Here is an 11801-nt window from a genome sequence, read left to right on the forward strand (position 1 = left end):
TTTTCAAAAAAAAAAGAGCACTATCCTTGTGCAAATTTTTTTCATGCATGCTCTACAATATTTCTTTGATGATATGATGGTCTCGAGATCATGATTCTGCTGCACACTTATTGCCTATGTTGATCCCAATAGTAACAAAGACAATCTCTAGATACACTCCTTATTTAAGGGGTAACTCGATGTATTGAAAGATAACTAGATAAGATAAAGAAGAGATTATTCTTAATTTCTCACATTTCAGCACATTGTGTGTCTCTTGAAACTTTTACTGCTGCAGACTTCTATTCACGTAGCATATTCCTTAAACTAGGCTCAAATAATGGCCCTCTTAGAGCATTTATAATAGAATTCTCAAATAAAAGTTAAATTGAAGAAAAATTCACTTTATTAAATTTAGAGAGTCACTTTTAAAATAAACAAAACATCAAATTCCGTACATATTTCTATACTTTAGTTAAATATCATTTTTATTAGTTTTAAATTAATAGGAGAGAGGAGAGTAAAAATTAAGAATAAAAAATTATATAACTTTTACTTTTTGGCTCTTGAAATGTAGGGAGAAAATTTGACAAGAGTTAAATTTAAAGTAATATAGGGAGTCTGTTAAATGGGTCTTTTTAAGAGTTCTATTAAATTTTTAGAGAAAAGTTAAATGTAGTGAGAGCCCATTGCTCTTACCCCTGCTTCCATTGCCAACAAGTTCTTAGCACACCACCAAATTCTGGCATCTCATGTCAGTTTTTAAGCAACTAGCTTAACCTTTTCCTCTACTTTGCAGTCAGTCAGTCTAAACACTCTCCGGTTTTCTTGAGCCAGTAGCTTTAACTGATAACTGGTTCCTATTGATCATAGGGTGTGGGTGTCCATTAAACTCTTTAAAACAACTCTCTACTTCATCTTTACTTTAAATTAAGATAATGTCTTAATCGAGTCCCACCGAAGTCCCAATGGAGGCCCAGTTGGGTTTTGGCGAGTCTTGACAAGGTCCTGAGGTGTCTCGACCGGATCCCAGTGAGGTCCCGTCGACGTCCCGACTGGGTCTCGGCGACGTTTCAGCTGGGTCTATCGATTTGAGAATGAAAAGTTAAAACTTGAAAAATGGTTTGCGGTTTTCAAAAACAAAAACTATTGAACGGAAATTAAAGAAGTTTTTTCAATTAAATGGAAAATATTTTTAGTTGACTATTATTTTTTGTCGCATCAAATACTGAAAAATATGAAAAATATTTTTCAAAAATCATTTTACGCTAAAACAAACGGAGCCTTGGTCTTTAAACGACGGTAAATACATTTCTTCCTTATTTATATCTCATGTGGTCCATTTAGTGCATTGCATGTATCTGCAAGAATACATCAATCCGAAGTCACCACTTTACATGATCAAGATATATAATCATGATTGATGTGTAATAGTCTTATCAAATGGGATGCCAAATTCTATTTACGACTACGAATAATATTTTATAAGTTACAAGGTCATGGTTTAAAATCTTCTATCTAATAATCTCACTACCACACCTTAAACCATATTCGATATAACTTATACACCTTACATATACCTGATAAATAATCATAAAGGCATACAATTAAACAATTATATGCCCAATGTTCATCAAATAAATCAATGAATAAACAATTTTATTCGATTAAAATTAAAATGTCATACAATACAATTGGGCTTTAAGTCACTATACCTAACAAAGGCCCGGATTTGACTATTCAATAATTTTGTGACCGAGGTTCAGCTCTTTCATGGTTGTGCACGCTGGCAGCTGGAGTCTGCGAGAGAGACAAGAGTCCAATTAGGAATGGGAAATGCCAATGCTTGTGGGATGACTCAACTGAGGATTTCATCTCTTTGATCAGCTTATACGTCCGCATGGAAACTTGACCAACAAACAAATACTTTAATTTCTAATCATATTTCAAACATTCAAGGCACAAGCGACTCGCTCCCAAGAAATTTCCTCACATAAAATCTCACCCACGAACTAATTATAACCTCACATGATCATAAACGAATTCATATATATATATATATATATATATATATATATATATATAAAGTTGGAATCAAACCTCTCTATTATATACCACCAGTAATGGTGGTTTAATGGTCTCAAGAAAATTGGTGGGATTAGGTCAAACTATGATTCAATTGGTTTTAAGGAAGTGCTTGCGGTTCTTACTGTCTAAGTCTTTCCAGAACAATTGGTCGTTCCCTCTACCCTTTTATTTATTTATTTATTAAAAAAAAAAAATTCTATTATATTCGTTATATATGGACCATGCCCATAAAAGAATCCAGTCATCTCCATACAATCAATATAATTATTCTTACAAATAGATAAGGAGGAAAAGGAAAACCTTTGCATATTCAAGTTGAAATACCCTTCCATTCCTGCTTACGACCCATTCAAAATTTCTGTTTTCTAGGAAATTACGTACACCTAGCTAGTAGTCAACGGTCAAAATCCTTCAACAAATAAAATAATAACTACGTATACCTTCCCAAAATTGATCGCTATAAATTCTACAACTCCCTCAGGAATTCATCATATATGATCTTAGTGATCAACAAATAATATGAGACCTCTCAATATTGTTTTGGCAATGCTGCTGGTGCTGCTCTTTCTTCTGCATGTTCAATTATACGAAGCTAGTAGACCATTGCATGCAGAAGAAGATGTTAGGACGCTGCAGTCTCTTCAGAGGGGCAATGTCCCTCCCTCCGGGGCTTCTGGGTGCACCTACATTCCCGGAACCGGTGGACCGGGCTGTCCGGTCAAGGAAATGCATTACGCCGGTGATGCTTTGCCACGGCCGGCCACGGCTAGCGCTTTTCCAAATCTCGTGGTCCAGTTTGGCGTGGCTAATACCAAAGAGAAATATTGAAGCACAATATTGAAGATATTTTTTAATATTCAGAATCTTGAATCTCAAGTTATGGAATTCACAAGAAGATCGATCGAATGATATCGGACCAAATCACAGGTCGTTAAAAGTATAGATTTATAGATTTTTTTGTTCATTTGTTCTTTTCCTTAATTAATTGTACGTTCATTTTGTACATATATATACATGTATTCTTATTTAGCCTTTCTTTTTCCTAATGTGGAGAGAAAGTCTTGTAAATTTATAAAGAATTAATGTTCTCAGGATGCAGAATAAGTCTGAAGCAAGTGCACTAATGTAATTAAGCTTTTTATTTTCATTTTTTATTATCATTATTTTTTTTTTAATTCTAAGTGCATGTTTCAAAATTTTGTGCAAAAAATGCCTTAACCATTGAATGGACCGACAAACTGTTGAATTATTCTCTAGGACAATAGGCCATAGCATTAGTTTATGATTAACATGACAAGTTACCCCTAAATTTCACTATGTGCCATAATTACGACTAGCTATGTGTGTGAATGGCTCGACTGAATTTGGCTTTGGTGTTGTAAAAAAAAAAAAAATTACAGTAGTTATTTTAACGGTTTAAATTTAATTTAAATTTGTTTATTACAGAAAAAGAGAGTAAAATGAAATCTGAACCATTAAAAAATATATTGTAATATTTTTTTTTTACTGCATCTAAACCAAATCCCGACTTTCAAACATATACTAATTAAGGGCCCTCATGCATGTCACTATTTTCAACAGAGCAGATAGAACAAAATGAAGAGACATAGTGATATTATCAACAATCATGATAATAATTGGACCGCGCATGTTTTATCCAAGGTAGGCTCCAAGCCTCCACTTGAGGGAGGCCACATTAATTAATGTATTCGTGGGTAATGCGTAATAAGCTAATACTACTTTTTAAAGTTCCTTTAGTGGAGACATGACTCAAAAGATGTGACTACTTCTTGTTTATGATAATTGCGTATCATAATTGAGGACGCACGTTAGGTTTTTGTGTGATCTTTTAGAATTTGTATAACTTTTAAAATTATTATTAGATCAAAATTTAATGTTAATTTATTACAAATTTAATAATAATTTTAAAAGCTATATAAATGACACAATAGAAACATAAATGCGACATGTAGTATTACCCTTTGACAAAATAGCAAGAGAAAAAAAGGAAAAGGAAAAGGAAAAGGATACACAAGCACCTTTATTTTTTTGTAGCGGGGTGAAATAATATTGATTCTTTGGTGGGTTGCGTTTAGTGGGCAACATGTTTCAGGGCCTGTTTGGGATTGCGTTTGAGGGGCTTAAAAGTACTTTTAACACTCAAAAAGTCCGTTTGAAAAAAAACGTACTCGTTTAGTAAAAAGATTAAAAATGCTTTTAAGGGTTTAAAAAGCCTAAAAATAACCAAAAAACACTTTTGGCAAAAGCTTAAAAATGAAGCTTTTGCTAAAAAGCTCTTTTTGACTTAAAAGCTCTATTTCTTAAATGCAATCCCAAACAGGCTCTTAAAAGGAAATGTCGGGAAACAACATAGTGTTTGAATAATGCTACACTTATTCTTATTTATTTGCACAATTTTTTTTATTTTTTTTACACTCATAGGTAGTTTTTAAAACCACTATTGAATATGAGATTGATCTTTATTGAATTTTAATCCAATTGTAGTTTTAAAAATCACTTATGGATGTCGGTAAATAAGTGTAAAGATATGGGAGTAAGTGTAGTCTTACTATAGTGTTTTGGTGGTTTTGAGGGTTCGACTCCTGTAATGGGAATCCTCAATCTAGTTTATTAGTATTAGCTGTTCTGGGCTCCATTGATGCCATGATCTCTTGTGCGGCTTCCAAAAGTTAGGTACTACTATGATCATGTCCAGTTAAAATAGCTACAGTTGAACTCTCCCCGCCTGCATTTTTTTGATTAAAAAAACAAAAAATGATTTATATTATATTCATTGAGGACCGATTTGTCTTAGGTGGTGTAGTTTTTTTAAAGCTATTAATACCATGACTCCCTCACGCATTCATCATACTAGCTGGCTAGTTTATCTTAATTATCTTAGTCAACAAATAATATGAGACTTGTCAAAATTGTTTTGGCAGTGCTGCTGCTGCTGTTTCTTGTGCATGTTCAATTATACAAAGCTAGTAGACCGTTGAATGAAGAAGGAAAGTTGTTGAATAAGGAACCTTGGTCGTTGCAGTCTCTTCCAAATGGCTGTCCCCCCCTCCACGGTCTCTGGGTGCACCAACATTCCCGGAAGCAGTAGACCACGCTGTCCTGTTACTCCAATCCACGGAACTGATGCTAATATTGAAGGACACCATTGAAGATAAATGCTTCAAGTGCTTTCTTTCTTATATATAGGATCTATTTTTCTTTTTCCTAGTGGAGAGAAAGTCTTGTAAATTAATGTTAAAGAATAATTGTTCTGATCAGGTTGCAGAATAAGTCTGAAGCCATGGTGCACTATATTAATTGTAAGTTTTTTATTTTTTTATTTTTATAAATAATAATAATGCATGTTTCAAAATACAGATCGACGGAATATACTTTGAACTCCCAAAACGACACGAAGATAAAACTCTTTGACCGCCCTCCTCCCTTCACCATCCGCTTGATTTCCTCATTTATCACGTGCGGCATTTTACCAGAAAATGTGCAACTTTGAAGCGGGTGTCATATTCTGACTTCTCTTCGCTGGTAAAACATAGCTGCTGATCATGGGAATCGTAGAATCTCGGCCTTAGAGTTGAAGGTTGACAATCAAATACTGAACGTATGATATTGTCTCAGGCATCTTATGTTTGTCACGGGACTCCCACCAAATTAATGAAGAAAATTATATACGAAAATATGTAAATTTTTTCAAAGCTGATTTGATACCTAATTGCTGAATAGTTCCCCTAGTTGAGAACGAATATTATTAGGAGATATTTCTCTGTTTAAAATCTACGTATTAAAACCTTTTCAATTATTCAACGCGCTCACAATAAATAATATAAATTTTGATTACATTAATTATCATTTGAATATATATATATATATATATATATATATAAAACTAGCTTATAACCTGTGCAACGCGCGAAATTTCTAGCTTATAACCTGTGCAATGCGCGAAATTTTTCATTACAATTTAATTATAAAATTTAAAAATATTATAATCGTACTTTTTATAAGTATTATAAAATTTACTTTTCATAATTGCAAGAGAAAAACTTGAATTTTGCTTAATCAAAACATTAATATAAAATTAGAAAGAATTTTTAATATTGTTAGTGTAATACTTATTAGATTTCAACACAAATAAAACTCAAATTATGAACATTCGAAAATTTACTTCGGCTATAGAAAAAAATATGCACGAGATTCCTTGTTATAATTTAATTTCAAAATTTAACACATCTCTATCGAACTTTTCATTATAGGTTGTAATAAAAAAAAAAAAAAAATTATCACACCCTTTTAAATAAAAAGACATACTAAAGGTTATACACCAATATACTAAAGGTTATACTCAACATAATGACACAATCATACACAGAACATTGTATAAATGTATAAGTTGCATAAAATTTTACTATATATCATAAGGCCTTTAACTTTATATAATTACTAATTAGTTTAATCCATATAAATTAAAACATGTTAAAATCTTTGTTCCCATATGTATAGTTTAAAATGAAAAATATAAAGAAAAAAAATAGAGAAAAGAAAACTTGGATTGTGATTATCAAAGCATTAATAGAAAGTTAGTAAGAATCATTTATATTATTAGCGTTATACTTATTAAATTTCATACAAATTATAAAACCCATATAATTATGAGCCTTAAAAAAAGTACATAGCAAAATAATAAAAAATATTTCAATCAACAATGCAATCAAATAAGCATCCTACATTATATTCAATCTTAATTATCTCTTAGGTGTTTCGAAGTTCATTTTTTGTATAATAGTCAAATAAATTTTTGAAAAAAAAAAAAGCATAAAAAGTACTTTAAAAAAATATCTGAAAATCCAGGTAAATCATACAAATAAATAAAAAATCTCATAGGTGAAAAGGTCTCTGGCAAATATCAAATAAGAAGCATGTTATATCAAACAATTAACAATTTTATAAACTAATGGATACGGAGCAAAATAAGCCCCAAGACAACCATTGTGATTTTACACTTTGGTTTGGACATCAAATATATAATTGCTCGTAAGATGCTAATTATATATATATATGAGCCTTAAGAAAAGTACATAGCAAAATAATAAAATATCTTTCAATCAACAATGCAATCAAATAAGCATCCCACATTATATTCAATCTTAATTATCTCTTAGGTATTTCGAAGTTCATTTTTTGTATAATAATCAAATAAATTTTTGAAAAAAAAGCATAAAATGTACTGTAAAAAAAATCTGAAAATCCAGGTAAATCATACAAATAAACAAAAAATCTCATAAGCAAAAAGGTCTTGGGCAAATATCAAATAAGAAGCATGTTATATCAAACAATTAACGATTTTGTAAACTAATGGACACTAAGCAAAATAAGCCCCAAGATGACCGTTGTAATTTTACACTTTGGTTTGGACATCGAATATATAATTGCTCGTAAGATGTTAATCATATGTGTGTGTGTGTGTGTGTGTATATATATAATAAAGATTATTTTTGCTAATGAAATAAAAAATAAATACCTAATCATTATGTTGAGTAAAAATCCGATAATCTATACAATTAATAATTAATGGAAAATGTTAAGGTTACAACATAAATCCAACTTATGGCCAACTTCTCTCCTACGTGTCATTTAAAAAAAAAAAAAATTGATAGAGAGGATTTTGGGATTCTGAAAATTTGGGAAAAAAGACAATTTACTTGGTTTAAAATTCATTTTTTGTTTATACGTAGGAAAGAAGTTGACCATGAGTTGGGTTTGTGTTGTGCCCGTATCAAACCTCATAATTAATATACAATTATGTATTAAAAAAAGCAAAAATAATGCAATGAAATTTTTTTCTATTTTGTTTCTACATCCTATCATTTAGTTTATCTAATTTTTTTTTTTTTTTTTGCAAATGATTCTTAGATTCTCATTTATACGGAATAACAAGACTAGAGACTAATCTCTGTCATTACAATGTCACAAATGCACTCTAGGATGGACATCATCCAAGTTTTATCTATAACATTGTGGGAGGTTGCTTGAGCCAAACCATGTGCCGCTTTATTTCTTTCTTGACGAACATGGCCAACGATCCAGGTTTGGGTGTATTGGAGAGTAGTTCGCACATCAGCAATGAGTTGACCCCATCTACAATCCAATTTGTCGTTGTTCTGCAGTGCGCGCTGAGATCACCACCTGAGCATCTCCTTCCAAGATAACGTTCTTGAAATCCAGTTCTTTGCACAACATCGCTCCTTGAAGCATGGCCAGAATTTCTGTAGATGTTGTGTCCAAGAAACCCAATTTTGTAATGCTTCAAGCTGCTCTAACAATTCCATCGTGATCTCGTATAACGACACCGAGTCCCATTCTGCCATTTTTGCCATCTATTGCCGCATCACAATTTGCCTTGACATAACCCACTGGCAGTTTTTCCCATTTCATTATTAGATCTTGGCCAAGCGAAACTTCTCTAACATCTCCAGCAGCTACGTGTTTGAATTCCTGTAACGAGCGAGAAGCACAATTTGCGATTTCAGTAGGGTGTGTAAATAACCCTTCATGAACCCATTTATTCCGCCTGAACCATATGTTCCTAGCAATCAGCGCAAATTTTTCTAAGCAGTCCTCCACCTTTTGCTCCAAGAAGTATTCAGCCAGTTCACGGAATCCCCCTTCCACATTGCTTCTCTTTTGGAAAATGCGATCACTGACACCCCATACGTCTTGTGCTGAACTGCAGCTCCATAGTATATGGATTGTGGATTCCACTTCTAGATTACAGATAGGGCACCAAGGATCATTTGAAATATTTCTCCTACACAGATTTTCCTTTGTAGGCAAAATATTTTGGCATGCTCTCCACAAAAAATTCTTCACTACATTTGGGAGAGATAATTTCTAAATTCCTTCCCAAATTTCACTGTTAGCTACTCTTTTGGAACTTTCGGCTTTGTCTCGTGATTCCATCTCTTTCGCCAAGTGGTAAGCACTACGAACTGTAAAAGTTCCTTGTGGGGATCTCCTCCAAATCTTAGTGTCCGGCTGATTAGTTGTGCTAATGGGGACTGATTTGATTGCCTGAATTTCCTCTATAGTAAATAATTTCTCCAGCAGTGAATGGTTCCACCACAAGGTATCTTGGTCAATAAGATCTCTTACCACCGCATTATCCGCCAAAATTCTTGGAGGACATTGCACACTATAAGTAGACGGGAGAGGAATCCACTTAGACCCCCAAATGGTGGCCTTTTCGCCGTTTGCTATTCTCCAAATTAGTCCCTCCGAAACCAATCTTCTAATTCAACTATAACATATAATATTATGTCATATACATATTAAAGTGATTAAACATAATAATATATAATTTGATTTGTATTATTTGTTTCCTTATTTAATTTTGACATTAATAATACTTAATTTATTGAATAATTTATATATGAAAAACTCTTCAAATATAATTAAACGTCATTAATTACGCTAATTTAATGAACCGGTTTTTAAAGTAAAAATCGGTTTACAAATTATGTCTTAAAAAATCAGTTTAGCATTAAAATAAAAAGGGTTTACGCTACATGTCACAATATTAAAGCACTTTTAAGAGTGATTCGGCTTTTATATATATATATATATATATATGATTTGACTGACGTACAAATGTCTAGTTTTTTTATAGATGAGATTGAAACAAACAACATAGAAACAACAACATGAACATATAAGGAAAAAACCAAGAGAAAAACCTATTACAAATCAACTGCAAAGAAAAGCAAGAAGGAAGGGACTTCTAAAGAGGATATTTGCCACTATTCAAGAGGAGATTCAATAGTGGGAACATAGAGTTGGGGATGCCACTAAAGAAGAGTAAGTTTTTTTTTTTTTTTTTTTTTTTAATGTAATAATGGGACAAGGGTTAGTGGGAAACAAATGAAATGAGGTGGGCTCCCCAACAACAAAAGCCAAGTGAAAAAAGCAGTATAGAGGTAAAAACAAACAGTAGGCAATGGATCAAAAAAAAAAAAAAAAAAAGTTCAGGCTTTCTAATGGCCACAAGAAGCAATACACAATGGAAAAATGGCTCAATTAGAAGCCCCAGTAAAGGCAACCACCAGGGTAAAGTGTTTGTTGCAGGAGATGCATTGCCGAAAACCAAACAGAATTCGAGGAACAAACGCCAATTACAAAAGACTCCACTTACTAATTAAAAGAAGAGTAAGTTAATATATATATTTAGACACAACTCTAATCCAAAAGCTTAAGTTAATGAGCTTGGATCCACTTAGCTAGGTATATTAACTAGCTACTATTTTTTTTATACTTTACCAATTAGAGACACAAACATTACAAGTGCATTCACAACAAATCTCTCCCTCACTAGTGAATCTCTTTCACAATGACTAAACTCCCCCTTGTGTGTGAGTCATTTGCAAACCAAGAGTGTCCGAGTACTCCAAAAGTTGTCACATACTCTTTTACAGAAGTCAAATTAAGACACTCGTATTAGCAGCAGCGAAAGCTAACCATGACTCTGATGCTAATTGTTAGGGAGAGAAATATCGCGATAGTCAAACAAGAGTAAGTTAATATACATATTTGGACATCATTGTAGCCCAAAGGCCTACACTAATGAACTTGGGTTCACTTAAGTATATTAACTACATTTTTTCTTTATAATTTATTAATGTGAAACACAAATCTCACAAGTGCATTCACAACAAAATTATTGTGATAATGATTACAAACTGAAGATGGCATTTACAGTAAGATGATCTAAAGATGAGTTTAAAATATGATCCATATATGTTTGGTTTTGATTTTGAATTGTTTGATCTTAGTCAAGGTTGCCTTATCCAGTGAGTTTTGATTTTCAGGTTGACCCACATGTGCGCATCATCTAATCCAATACACATATATAAATGATTCAAGAGTATTGACATGAACTTTCAAATGACCTCGTTTAGCTTCAATTCATATAGATGAAACAGGTAATTTTAAAAGTCACTCTTGTATCTTTTTTTGTGTCACTGTAAGAAGAGGTGGCTTTTAAAACCACTATTTGATCAAAAATCAATAATAATCAATTACAAAACTAATAGTAATTTTAAAAGCCACATCATTCTTAAAGTGACACAAGAAGAATACAAAAGTAATCGACTCTAGCATTATTTTTTTTTAAAAAAAATCCAAATGACTCTAATCCTTGTAATTAATCTTGAGACATGACAATTCCCCTTTTCCCCTTCTCCCGATTTGAATAAAAAAAAAAATTTTTTTTTTTAAAAAAAAAAAAAAAAAGAGAGACATGACAGCTGTTTGTGGAGATCATGTTGTCATCCACATCCTACAGCACCGCACGTGGAGGACAAAATTAAGTGACATATTTTCAGATAAGTCCTGTCTTTATATCTCTCGGGCAATCTCTACTCGATCTCGTAGCGGCACGTAACTACAAATCTATTGGTGCAATATCCATAAATTCCAAACCCATTCTTGTTATATATGGTATTCTCACAGTAATATACAGTTGATGCCCTGCATATACTGATCAGTACTACTCTCAATAAGATGGTTTTTACTTTATGGTGACAGCATCTTAATTTCTATGAAGCTGTATATACTTGCACACTTGTCAACCTTCGATCGATACATCACACACACACACACATATATATATAACATTTCAATATCGAAGTAATAACAATTCACTTTCAATATTTTATTTAAATATT

Source organism: Corylus avellana, chromosome ca4 (genome assembly GCF_901000735.1).
Source record: "Corylus avellana chromosome ca4, CavTom2PMs-1.0".
Classification (NCBI taxonomy): domain Eukaryota; kingdom Viridiplantae; phylum Streptophyta; class Magnoliopsida; order Fagales; family Betulaceae; genus Corylus; species Corylus avellana.